Source organism: Aethina tumida, chromosome 1, assembly GCF_024364675.1.
Source record: "Aethina tumida isolate Nest 87 chromosome 1, icAetTumi1.1, whole genome shotgun sequence".
Lineage (NCBI taxonomy): Eukaryota > Metazoa > Arthropoda > Insecta > Coleoptera > Nitidulidae > Aethina > Aethina tumida.
The window spans coordinates 49256222-49271159 of record NC_065435.1 but is presented as its reverse complement, the minus strand read 5'-3'; the positions used below and the strand labels follow the sequence as shown (position 1 = coordinate 49271159).

The following is a 14938-nucleotide window of genomic DNA, read 5'->3' as shown; positions in this document are numbered from 1 at the left end:
ACTGTTTAAACATTTACTCATGTTATGATTGTGACAATTTCACTAAGTATCCAGCTCACAAAATAAGGTAGATTTTAATTCCGTTGTAACTTTTATAGTGAATAAAAATTAAAATGTATAATAAAACGGGGAAAATACAAAAGTACGCCAGTACTTTTATTAAACGAATGTAAAATATTCAAACATTCAGGGAAACTCTGGTCCGTAGCACGCCACATGATTGACATATTTCAGTGTGGAGGACAATTAGCGTCATTACACTTTTTGTTCGGCGATTGTTTTCGCTTTTGAAGAGTGGTATAATTTCCGAATACAAAAGGGTATTAAAATGTACAAATTAATGATAATAAGTACTGTTTCGTTTCGCTAAAGGAAATCACATTGACGACAAATGTTCTGCGCACTCTTGAATCGTTTTAATTGGCACAAAAAGAACTTGCTTTTAAATTTAATTAGGGCATTTTTCGGGGGATTTCGCAAAATCCCAGACGGAGGGCCGATTATCCGAAAACGACGTAAATTGTTTTCGTCCCTTATTTATTGAAATTTAAAGGGTTTACCGGAATTAGCTTGCGCCGATTATGAAAATATGAAAAATATGCCTGCCCCCGGTAAAATTGAGATGTGACAGTTTTAGTTTAATTCAATATTGTGCAATGTAACTTTGTGGTTAATATAATCGGATTTGTTTTACATCTACCTATTTTACAGTTTGCAAATCGCGTTTTCGTGTATATAGTATTTGTCACTAACACACCCGTAAATAAGCATTTCATTTCAATAGAGAGCAAGCAACGTTATCGTATTACACTACATTGAATATTTGCGCTGAATACGCAATTCACTGTTTGTTTGTAATTTGGCCGACAACAAAGTAATCTCAGTTACATGTAATTAAATTTTAAAAATGTATGAATTTTGCGCGGCATGAATTCTATTAGTCCGTAACAATTGCCGGATTATTTTATGCGTACTAATTTTTATTCGTGCATCGAAATAATTTTATTTTGCACGGGTAAAATTTTATTAGGGACATATATTGAATTCCATTTTTCAATTGGAATGCCCGCGTTAGCGTGGAATTTATAATTTAACGTTATATTTATGTTTAAATAAAGACACACACATGCACACACGTGTATCATGACAATTTTTTTTAATTTAACGAATAGTGAAACATTTTTATTTCTTTTCACATTCTAATAAAATGTCAGAAATGCCTAAATGAATTAATAGTTAAATTACAATATTTTTGTATCTACAGAGTATTTGGATAGGCTTGCACCAACTTGGAGAGATACGGTGAGTATATAACTTCAATAAGAGAAGAGCTTGAGCCCAACAAAATTAAACAATAACACTGGCATGTTTGGCAGTGCCAGTAGTTTTCAAATATAAGATTTTTTGAGTTAAAGTACGTTGGTAGTTATGTCATTGTCCAAGAACTAATTGGTCACTTTATACATTATGTGTCTTGAAGTGGATAATTTGAATAGAGATACACACGAAGTTGCTGATATTGAACCAATTATTATTCTACTTCCTCAAGAATTTGGCCTCCACGTTCAATAGACAATCCAATTGAACACGTAGGAAGCCTTCAAATACAAATTTAGGCTCCAAACCAATAGCTTGGGACGACTTTGGTAATGGTTTTAAAGAAAAATAACAAACTATGATGTGGAATTTATTTGTTCACTAATTTTGAGTATGCTAAGGAAGGTGGTATAGCAAAGGGGATCTACCAAGTATTTATTGAAAGAAAATGTAGTTAATATGTTTTTTTTTTTTTTAATTTTAATTATTTTATTTTTTTACTAATTTCTTATGAAATTCACATCGGGAATGTGTTTCTTAGAAGTTGGAACACGCATATGCTCACACCTTGCTCAATGTTGATTTTGATTTTTTAATATTATTTTATAATTATGTTAATACATTAAAATGAAAATTAACTATTCTTAAAAATTTAAAGTGTAAATAATTCTAAAAAGATTGCATTGCATTGTAATAATGAATTTCAATCTTGTTATTAACAATTGTCCTTAACAAGTTGTTAAATAAATATGTTTAAACTAATAGAAGTTTTAATTTTTGTATTGAACACATCCTTGATATTGATGTTAATAACAGTTGTCGAAAACTGATAAAAAACTCAACAGGCTATAAATTTAATAGTCTTTGTTTCTAATATATCGTTAAATAGCCTTTTTAATCTTGTTACTTCCATTTATTCTCGATAAAATTGTTGTAATTATTATAATTAAAAACAGAAATTTCCAATTGCTCATTCGTTTATGCAAAATTTTGCACATCGACAAACAAATTACTACTTAAAAATGTAATCGTAGGAAATTTGCATTTAACATATTGGTCATATACACGGTAATGGCCCAAGGATGTTCAATTATCGAAAAGATAATAATGAAGAATAAGGAAAACCCGTCGTTTTCATTTTAATTTCTCCAGGATAATTATATTGATAGCGTTATCGACTGCCGCATGTCTTTCTGTGGAAATTCTGTTTATCACGTGAATCACCAATAAGTAAATGATTAACATGCCCAGACAAACAATTATAAATTAACAAAATAAAAAAATGTGTTGTTAAAAAGAAAGTTATAAGTAAACTTGGAGCGGTGCAACCGTAACGTGTAAACGCATTATTTGGAAGTCGTTGAAAGAAAATTTGCATGACACAGACCGTATTTGTGACAGCCAATTGACATTACATAAAGCAGTCACGTGGGGTGTCCGATTCATGAAGTACTAAAATAGATACTTGTCTATTCTTTGGCCACCCTTCGAGGTTACGATCGACCAGTCCGTTAATGGCGAATTCATTCAATGCACCGCACCCGAACGATCGTCCGGTCGGTTGGTTAACAAACATTTGCGACAATATGGGCTACTGTATTTGGGCTATCGACGAAAAAAAAATTGTACCGATCGTACCAGGCCGGTTTAATGATGTTGCCAACAGCTTTTTGCACCTTCCAATTGCATGACTGCATGATAAATTGAGTTCGTTTAAAGTAAAATATTAGTCCGGTCATGTGGTAATCGGGACGAGGCAGAACAGCCGGGAGTTACTATTAATCCGATGAAAGTAAATTCGTATGTTTGTGCATGATAGTCAATATCGTCGACTTAATCATAGATGTATTTTATTTCTGAGACGATGATGGCACGACACGATGACTTCGGCGAAAAATTGTCGTAGAACACCTGCGACGGCAACGTGTCGTTTAAAATCGTTTGTTATATAAATATTCTGGTTTACTACGAGTCCATTCCGGGAATTTTTATTCACCACGTTTGGAATAAGTTCTGCAATGTTGAAGCCGGTGTCTTTCATTTTTTACAATTTGATCATTTTTAATTCTGTAACGTGGTCGGTGTCTATTTTTAAAAGTTCTCATCGCTCCCTTTTCAAAGATTATTTATTTGCTTTGAATGGGCTATGTGGGTAACATCTGGTGCGCCCCAAAGAGATTGTAATTAAATAGATTATTTTTAAAGTTCAAATGACTTTTGTCTTGTATAAACAAGACCGTGGATAAGTGCGCCTTGTCGCGGTATTTGGTCGACTTTCAATTTTATATCCGTAATAAAAATACTATTATTATGTAATTTATATTCTTCGGAATCTCTGGCATTAAATTTTATTACATCAACTGCAGTAGTTTTAAAGAAATAATGAGGACGATTTTACGATCAATAACAAATAGAAAATTAGATTTAAGAATCAAAATTTATATGAGATTAAACATTATTTATTATGCCGCACTCGATATAAAAGTGCACGAAATATATCAAGACCGTAATGTTATTTTCACATCACGAAATGTGCTTCTAGATTTGGGACTGGAATCTGGAGTAATTCTACTACGGCACGTTTCTTTCGACATCCGGCTTTTAAAAACACGATTCATAAAATAAACGATGATTTAAACGATGAATGACAAAATCAAATTTCAAATGAGCCAGCATAAAATAATAAAGCAAATTTCAACGGTTTCAAGAGGATTCTCAATATATTCATTTATACAGGGTAGCCAGATATGTTCGTACAACCTTAAATGTCCCCCATTCCTTATGTAAAAGTGAATATGTAAAGTATTAATGAAAAATTGTAGCTTCAAGAGCAGAAGAGTTAGAAGCTGTTAACGTTAACCAAATATCTTTGGACAATGATGAAGTAACCTTTGCTTTCAAATAAGAGATATTTTGAGGTGAATGTACAACAGTTAAAGTACTTGTCACCATTGATATTATTTAATAATTATATTCTTAGAACTACTGATAAATTAAAGGGTAGCCTTAAAATGAATCAACTGTCAATGTTAATATGCACGTTGACAGTTTTACATTCACCTCAAAAATTGATATTGTCCAAAGACAGATTTATATTGGTCAATTTTATTTGTCTCTATAACTCTTCTACTGTTACTGCTAAAATACTTTTAATAACACTTTTTATATCTACTTTTGTATCACGAATTTTATTTTTAATTTAATTAATATAATTAGTTAATTATTAATTTATCTTGAAATTGTAAGTCATATTAATTTTAGTTATTTTAATTTTTTATTATAATAGAATCACATTACCCCAATAAATAAAATTAACATTGATTTTTATGGATGAATTATGAATATCTGGTAAATGCTTTTTCTATATTATAGTAGAATTCTTTTATACAAAAAATCATCATATTATTAATTAAGGAAATTTACTAATTCTTTTTATTAAAATTAATTATTGGAATAACTTGGTATTAATATTTTATTGTTTATTGTTATAAATAAGCTTATATAAAAAGTACAGTTAAAATATTGAGAAAAGAAAAAAGTCAAAATAATTTATTTGCTTAAATTGAAAAGGCATAAATAAAAATTAGATATCCTATATATTTAATTCAAGCGTACTTTTTCATAGTTAAGGGGCCTTTCAAAATGTAATAAGAGGCTAATTTATCATGGAATAATGAACTAAAAATCGTTACGAGTGCATTTGACACGCCGCAAAGAGCTTTCCCTTTCGTCGCAATAAATTTTGTAGTAGGATTCATTAATATCAAATATAAAAAGTGTCAATACACGGGGACAATATAAACAATTTATCTACCACAAAATATCTGGTCGAGTCCCGGGCCCAGATAAAAATAACAATCAATATTTTCATATAACACAAAGGCTGATAAATGCAGGGCAACAAATCAAAAACGCCACGACAGCTATTTACACATCATTTACACATGTACTCTGGGAACTGAAAACGTTTTTGAAAAGTGTGAAGAATCAACCCCAGAAGTTGAAGTTACCTCATTGTTTGGGGCCCGGTTAAGGACACAAATAACCTCTTCAAAAATTTCAAACTGTATCGGAACAAGAGGGGTGCGACTACATTAAGTTGTTTTCATTCCATTTAGGGTCGCTTCTCCAGATAATACATATTCATAATTCCATTCCGATTTATGATTTATTGCCGCCCCAGGACCAGACCCGCTTCTGCTTGCTTTTTCTACGGGGCTTATGCGCATTAACAATTACTTAACAACTTGCGTTACAAACACGGTGGCGCCCAACGCAACAATTTTGGCACACACATAAACAATGGATGGAATTGAAATACAAATTATTTCGTGCTTTATGTACCGAAATAATTATGTGTCGGTGATAAAGCGCTCTTGTTTTAATGCCCAAAATATGGTAATAAGAACAATCATAATTCAAGCGTACCAGACTCTCACAAGTCTCTCACAAGTCTGTCCACATCCTCCAATTCTAACACATTTCCCTTTTAATTTGAATATTGTGGCACCTGTTGTAAGGGGGCAAATATTTATATTTCCAATTATCACAGTTCAAGTTTCTGTAATTTGAATAATACGGTCTATTAACATGGCAATGGAAAATGAGGCGCTCGCTCCAAATGAATATGGAACAACTTCCTTTCGGTGGTTTGACGTTAGTGGTGTGAAAACTTGAAAAGTTGTTACGAGATTGTGTGCTTAATTACAAAACGGTGTCGGTCATTAATAAAAACTAACAGATAAGTATTCATTAGACGCCTGAAAATTTTAAATTAATTTAATCCCGTCGAAAGCTCTCCCGACTGTTTCGATTAAAATTGAGTTTATGGACAAAAATGGACAAACTGATTAAAGCAATCGTATAAAATGAAACGCTTTTATGAAACCGTAACGATGAACCTTAACGAGATAACCTTGCATAAAAAATGCACAATATAGAGCTTTATTAACCTGTTTAGCATTTCAATCACGTTGTTCTTCCTTTCCGTTAAAAATATATAATTAAATCAAAGCGTAATTATATTAATAAGGTTGTTTGTTAAGGGACCGTTTGTATGAAAATGGAAACCGTCCGATTTAATTGTAATTGTGGAAATAATATTAAATTATTATTACCGACTATGATAATATGCAATAATTTCACTCAAATACGGTACTTAACTCCCCTATACGACAGCTTCCGTTTTCTAAAAATATTCACGTGAGAACGGAAATTTAGTTCCAGTCTAAAGGGCGCGCTGTGCCAATTCCATTTCGCAAATATTTGGTTTTCGATGTTTTTTCAGGGACTTCTAATAATATTAATTACAATTCTGCGGCAAGCAAAGGGCTGCTCTACGCAATCGCACCAAGAAAAGGCATGCGGCATTCGCCCGTACCTATTTAGTTAATTCGTCATGTTATACATTTATTGAGGGTAGAAAACATGTGGTTTAAAAGAGTTTTTTCGTTGTAATTTTAAAACCATTTAAAAATAATTAGTACCACAATTTACATATCCTATACAGTAGTTGTCATTATAATAGAGACTTATTAGCCCCTTTTATTTAACGAGAAATGTTAAAATAATATTAATTTACTATTGTTGTTTTATGCAGTATTATAAAAACTTTGTATTCAATATATTTTTTAAATTGATCTATTCATAAATATAGCATTAATTTTGAAAAGAATTTTTGTTGATTAAATCTGTGTAATTTAATTTACATTAGCACTTTGTACAATATCCTTTTTGTTTTATAATTTTAACCTATCTCCGTGGCATAAACACGACCATTTTTCGAATATATGACAAATCTATATTCCTTCAAACTTCTTAAATTGCTGTGATGAGTTCATTTAAATTTGGAATATTTTTATGTCGAATTTGGTTATAAACTTGATCCCTCATAGTTTTTATAGGGCTAATGTCTGCAGATTAAGACGGACAAATTAAAACATGGATAATTTGGATTGTTTTTATGTTGAAACGCATTTATTAAGAACCTAATTTCTTCAATATATGGAAACAAATTGTTGTTTAATATACCCCTGAATAAATCAGTCTATGAAGGACTACGCCAGAAAAATTGGAGCATCCCCAGATCACAATCACGTTTTTTGTCAAAATTGAACTTTCATATTTTTAGTGAAAATCAGGATTTTCTTGTAGATCTGGAGTCAAACGAACTCTTATCCTCTGTCCATCTTCTCACAGTGCTTGAACTAATTTTAGCAAGTCCCATTTCCTCCAGGTTGGCTTTTATTTCAGTTGATGGTAAAATTGGATTGTTTTTTGATATTCAAATTATCCAGCTATCGATTTTCTTTCCAGTTTTTCGAAGCTTCCACTTCGCCAGTTTCTCTAAATTTTTTAATAATACAGGAAATGATTGACTTTTTTAACCTTAAAATCTTAGCCATCCCTTCTTGTTTCTCTCGGTCTTGGTAACGCTGAATTATAATTTTTTATGCAGTTTCACTTCGACCAATGATTAAATAATTATAATAAGCAAAAAATCGCTGGTAAATAATATCAATAATAATTGATAATATTCATAGACTTAAACGTCTATCTCAAATTTTATTTTAATTAGTTGGGAAATAAATACTATTAAAAAACATTATACAAGAAGACCAAACAAAAATCAACGTGGCAACATCGTTGATCTGTGACACGAATTATTTACATATGCCATATTTAGATTTAACAACTGACTCATAGGCGTGTTTACATGTTGAATTTACCTGTTCCGTATTACAAACAAAAAATTAATAAACATATTTTAACGTATATAAATTTTTATTAAAATAGTTTTTCAACATTAATGTCAAAATTAGTAAACACAGCTTAATCACTAACTAAACAGTATTTTCAATGATAATGATATTTATCCCATTATTTAATTCTTTAAAGCTTTAATCATTTGATATAGTGATAAAATTTTGCACAAATTGAATAAGATATTGTCAAACACTTTCTAATTGGCCCCTAAAAGGTCTATTTTAATAAACTATACATTTTGGTATTTATATACACTGTATATACATGTATGTATTCTGTAAAACTAGAAATAAATTCAGAAGTCCTTTATAAAACATTAATAAACGTTTGTATTATTTATATAAATGATTTGTCTACACGAAGAAACATTAAAATTCAGATTATTTTTAAAGACCTTCCCTTGCGAAATATGAGCATGTCTCTGAATTATATTTCGGTATTTTATTACAAAAACAAGTTACAGACAATATGTACATACATATTACCTTACGATTTCAATTTATAATTTAATTTATGTTTCACATCATAATTCTTTCCCCGAGCTATTTAGACATTGCGTTTTGCATTACAATATGTTATTCAAGACCAATTTAATAAAAGTATTTTAACATTTTATTATGGCAATTCGCGCAGAAATTGTAAAATCATGCCCACGCATGGGAACTTAATCGTTCATATCCAATTACAGAAAAGGTATTTTATTAATTTTTGAGCAAAGGAAAGAGGTCAGCCAGTGGAAAGAAAGCATTGCCAGGATGTTCGGATCAAATTATGCCCCGGAAACTTGTCGGGGCTGAAGGAAGTCATGCTTCAGATGCTACAATTTAAATAAAAGATCGAATCGAACAGAAAATTAAAATGGAAATTCCGCTTTTATTGTATTTTTACATCTAATTTAAATTTTAAGAAAAACAAATTTATCGGAACTCGCTTTATGAATATCGTTCGAGTTTTTTTTTTTAAGGGGCCCTGTTTTACTAGCTCCATTAATTTTTATTGGGCTTATAAATAACAAACAGAGCAGCGTTTCATTTACATTTTATGTGTGATTTTTACTGAAGCGATATTATTTATGTAACGGAGCATCTTAACAAAATGCTTTATGTAAATTACCAAAATAATAATAACAATTAAGATTATTAAGAAATTATGGTTAACATTGGAACAAATTTAAGGCATTAATTTCTTTTTACCTGAATATTTTAGTTGGTTCATAATTATTATGTCATGGATGTTTATTGTTAATGCACCTTATGATGAACGTTTTTTCATTCTGTTGAAAATTATGTTAATTTCCTCATTATTAAACAATCAGACAGAATTAATTCGAAGCAATTATTCATTGGCCCATCTTGATTACGAAGACGAAAGAAATATTTAATTTGCTTAAAAAACATAAAGGATGCCCCTCCTAGTTCCGATTGTTTGTGTCATGTTCCGAGTCAAAAATCACGGTGCCATTAAAAATAGATTAACGTCCCAAAAATAAAATTAATTTTACTGCTCGATTAACATTAAGGCGAAGTGAAAGATATGTAAAATTCCAACGGCGACTTAAAGAGTTGTAACGTATCGCTTCCTGCAAAAATAATTACAGGCTGTATGAAAAGGTGTACTATTTGCTTTGCTCCTAATGAAATATAATGACTAAATTAGCAGCGCTACAAAATAGAACATTTTTTATCAACGTCTTTATCGTTCAATTTTAACATTCAGTTATTTGTTTACAGACAATGGATAATGTATATTCTCGTACTGTAATTAGCTAATTAATAGGCCCGACATTTGATTGTCGACAGTTAACTAACTAGAAACTCTACCGTCTTTCTTATAATAGATCAAAATATTTTTATTGGAGAATTATATTATTCATAAGCAAACAAAGTTGTTTAATACTGTCATTTGTGAATTTGAATTTTAAAACAGACTACACGTGGTTATCAATTTCCTAATAGTATATAATATTGTATAATTGCCGGTCGTAATTTCTGTGGTTTATAATTCTTTCTAGAAACTTTTATATTATCTATGTTAATTACGAATGTTCGTAAATATTTAATTGTTAAGTGCAGTCAGTTGTAGAAATATGAGTTGCATAAATAAGTTTGTCAGGTGGAATATTAATTTTATTATAGACTAAATGTTTTAAATACTCATTTGGAACAACAACGTAAAAACATAATGTATTTTAGTCAAAAAAAAACGAAAAATTGAGCTATTGATAAAATTTTTTTTTTTCCTTTGAAAAAAATAATATTTCTTAGAGAATTTTAAAATTGAAAAAATGGCAGTTTTTTGCTTGAAATTTTTATGAAAAATTTTTTTTAGACTTTTGTAAATTTTTATTGATTTCAGGTTTCACGTATTATATCATAAAAATCATAAATTCAATATTTTTTCATATATTGTTTAAAATATTCTTGCGTGATAATTATTCTAATTATTTACAACACTGATTTTTAAGGTTTTTCCTTGAAATTTTTATGAAAATATTTTCTTATACGCATGACTGTTTATTTTTAGAAAGCACATCAAAAATAGAATATTTAATATAAATACTAAAATTTTGTAATTTTTATTAAATTTAATAAAATAATAGTCATATTTTTTTCATGATTTTTTTAAATACTCTATTACCCTAGTATTAATTTTCAGTAATTTACGAGAAATTTTGATTGAAAGGAAATTCAAATTTTTAATAATCCGTTTTAAAACCATTTCTATTTATTGATTGTTAAATTTCATAAATAATTCGAAAATTATGTTACGTTTGAAAATGTGCTATTTTTAATGATATTTTTGAAAAAAATAGTAATATAGTGAAAAAATTACCTTTATTCCAATCCTGGCTAACCTAGAAAACAAATTATTTATAATTTACATAATAAAATTATAAAAAACAGAACAGGAAAAAACATGTTCAATATTTTTTAAAAATTCAAAATTATAATTCAACGTGATTAAAAAAACACGTCTCAACAGCCAAATACGTAAGAAATTACAAATAGCTGCAGCATAATTTGAATTCATAAATTTTGTATAATTTTATTATAAATTTAAATTGGAATGTAATTTAGTCAAATATTAGTAGATTAGAATAATAATAAATTTAGTTAGAAATTGGAGTTCCTCGACACCGGGTCTCGTTCAATGAATTATTACAAGATATGTCAAATATTTAATTCCAACAAACACCACCGAAACTCCACTAAACCAGATTTATGATAACCTTAAATATTTACATTTCATCAATTGTTTATCGTACGTACATGTTGAAAAGCATTATGAAAGAGTTCCTCATTAAGCCATAAATTAATAACTGAATAAAGCCCGCGATTACTTTGACGCTACCGCGACAGTATCCCAATATAAATATTCAATTTAAACAGAACCGCAGTCAAATCAAACAGAGCGCCGCATTTTAATAAAATTAATGACAAACACGGCAGGATCAAGTGTCTCCGGCCCGGTTAATCATTCAGATTAATGTTATGAACTGTTGCAGATGGCCTACGGATTTGGCCCAATCTCGATTTCATCAAAGCTGCGGTTGATAACTGTACAAATAAAAAAAGTGCTTTCGGTATTAGATCCCCATTTTTTTTTCGCCGGAATACGAAAGCAAATAACGCGGCAACATAACAGGACATATGAGGAAACACGTTTGTGTTTTTTTTTTTCGTCGCAGATTTTCTAATCCCGTTCCAATTAACTTTTATATGTGTCGTTAATGGAAGCCCGGACGGTTTTAAATACGTTTCCAGGGGAAGTAGCCATGGGTGGCAATTAGTTTTGGATTGGGCGAAAGATTCACAGCAATAAAATATGCCATTCAATAAAACATTTTACCCCCATAAGGGGGTTTGGGGATTAATTTTAATGACTGAACTAGTTAAAGGAACGGTCGGACGGTCGGTCGTTTGAAATCCTCGTAAAATGATACATGTTGAGAACTGAAAAATGTTGAGCTCGTCAAAGGATTAACATCCATCCAGTTTAATGTTGACGTATTATTTCGCACTAGTTTTTGCATGGGTTTTTTTTCTTTTCGCACTTTTTATGTTGACAGTATAGTGTAAGTAATTATCGAGGTGTAATTACAGCAATCGCAATATATTGTGCATATGGGTGTGCTATCACATGCAAGTATTAATTATTTATTGCCCAGTTTCGTTGATTTAGTACATAAGTGATAAAATTAATAATACAGGATGTCTTTCAAACACGTAATTACGCACGCTGCGTTATATACTTAACGTAACAATTAACTATTTCTAGCACCATGTCGACAACATAAAATATTTCATCACTTTCTTTATATCGGAAAATTTATATTTACTAAAATAATTATGCAACTAAAAAAGTTTTTAAAATTTTAGACATATCATGCTTAAATTGTCTAACACACATTGTTACAAAATTATTTGCAAAATGTCATAATCAAACAACCTTGTAAACCTTCGAACATTTTTGTACTGCTAATGAAGTTTTGGTGCATTTTAAATATTTCGCATGGTTTTACTTGTTACTTAACTAGACATGTTTTTATATTGATTTATTACTAATTTTACTTTCCTTAAGCTTGCGTTTAAAATTGTTTGTTGTTATCTGCTTAAAAATATGCAAGTTAAAATTCCTAAATACTACTTTTTATTTGAAACAATATTATATTCAAATTCGTGAATTTTATAATTAAGAAAAATTTATAGTAACAAAACTGCTTAAACAAAATATTTTTTTGTAAATGTTTGCAACTTTTTCCAACACAACAGCAAAACTATATTAATTTTTAATTAATTAATTCATTTTTTTTCTCTAGTCAAATACATAATGAATACTAGAGAAATAAAATTGGTAATTATAAAATGTATTAGCAGAAAAATTAAAACAGGACAAAAAAGAAAAGTGATTTATACAGAGACATTAGCAAAACTACGTCAATATTATAATTTTTTCTTCAGTCAAATGTAATCTTTTATCAACGATTTTCTCTAGTTCGAGAGGTAACCATAATGAATAGTATAGGAATAAAATTAGCAATTATAAAATGTTTTAACACAAAAATTAAAATAAGACAAAAAAGAAAAGTGATATATAGGGAGACACCAACAAAACTACGTTAATTTTATATTTTTTTCAGTCAAATATGACCTTTTATCAACGTATCAACTATTTTCACTAATTTGAGAATTAATGAATACTACAAAAATAAAATTGGTAATTATAAAATGTATTAACACAAAAATTAAAACAGAATAAAAAAGAAAAGAAGGCAATAGTAAATTTAAGAAAGGCAATAATAAATTTAATATTATTAATATATAAAACTAAAGTTAAGACGGGATAAAATTAAAAACATTTAAAAAACAAACTGTAATAGTTAATGAAATTATTAAGTTAAATATGTGTGGTGTATAAACATAAATTGTTGACGTTCATTAAAATGATTGTAGTTAATTAGGATTATGTTTTTCAATTCTAAGTAATATATTAATAGAAGGGTCTAGACATGAAATCCTTTCCCAGAAAAACTATGAAAAATTGGCGACAATACATGAATACATTAATTGTGCTCATTCACTCAATTAAGAGATGAATTAACGTTGTGGTTTAACGTCCGTTCATACCTATTAACCATTTTAATTGTTAAGTGTAACGTTCCCATTTTTTAGTAAAATCTGATTCGCCGTCCGCGGAATGATGAAAATCCATTCCCAGAAACGCGATCAAAAAACGAAAAGCGAAAAAGAAAAAAAACAACAAGAGTCCAGGGGTGAATACAATTAAACGGGTACATTTACAATTAACAATGCGAACGCGGCAAATAACAATATATTTTAAGTCCGTTATATTATTTCGGACAATTCAATTCGATTCACACAGCACGGCCCGGGTCTAATTGTCATATTACATTACGCAGTATTAAAATGTGAAATGCGTTCATTATCTTTGACAATGGCGCTCTCTCGCATGGCTTCATTTCTAACCGCAAGTAACCTGAGATGGACGATGACAAAACTAGTGATATTTAAATTCGTAAAACTCGTACCTACGACCATTTCTTTCTCTCTATCTCTCTCTTGCTTTACGTATTTTTTTTATTATTATTATTTGAGGGCAGATAAGCGGTCTTCAATGGGGAAACAAGTTTAGTACGGCAAAAGACTTATATGGACGTCCAGCGGCTTCATTGTACGCGCGAGGCTCCTAGCCGTTCTAAATTCAATACAAATAAACTTTTGTGGAGTCTTAGTCTGAACCATTTTTTAGGGTTTCTGCTATCGCTGCCCGACAAAACTTCCTATCCTATCCTATCCGCACGTCGGCTCCTAGTTTCAACCTTCGGGACGCTTGGCGAGACAACACGGTATAATTAAACAATTGGAAACGGTCGAAAGTGACATTAAGCCGCATTAAATCAAAGGCTTTTAATAAAAACTATGACAAATGTTCTCAAAGTTCAGAATCCTGGATGCTCTTCTAAATGGTAAAATAAGAAGAAAAATTGACTTTCTGATGTCAGTGGATTTAGGCAGCCTAGCAGCATTTTAGAAACTGAAAAATATATTTTACGGTTTCTTCAGACCCTCTTTTATTAAAATATACATATCTGTATATAATATATATAAAATATTATATATCTGCTGGAATTATCACTTTGGTCGACGACCTCGACTACATTGCAGTGGTTATTTTATGGGAAAAACACATTTTATTCTAAAAAATCAAAAGAACAAGAGAAAGATCGTTATTCAAATTGTAATATGTACATGGTATTATTTATGTAGAAAAATTTTGAGAAATTTAATTTCTAAATAATGTTCCATTTGCCATTTATTGTTAAATAAAAAATAAT

At 29.8% G+C, this 14938-nt stretch overlaps 1 long non-coding RNA gene across 1 annotated transcript in view; it reads right to left on the bottom strand.

Moving 5' to 3' along the window:
* The window catches only part of LOC126264462 (uncharacterized), a 131311-nt gene that overhangs the window by 58570 nt on the left and 57803 nt on the right, over positions 1-14938 (bottom strand). The window contains exon 2 of the long non-coding RNA XR_007547169.1: positions 10915-10936. This is a non-coding gene — a long non-coding RNA (uncharacterized LOC126264462). The remainder of the gene's footprint in view (positions 1-10914; positions 10937-14938) is intronic.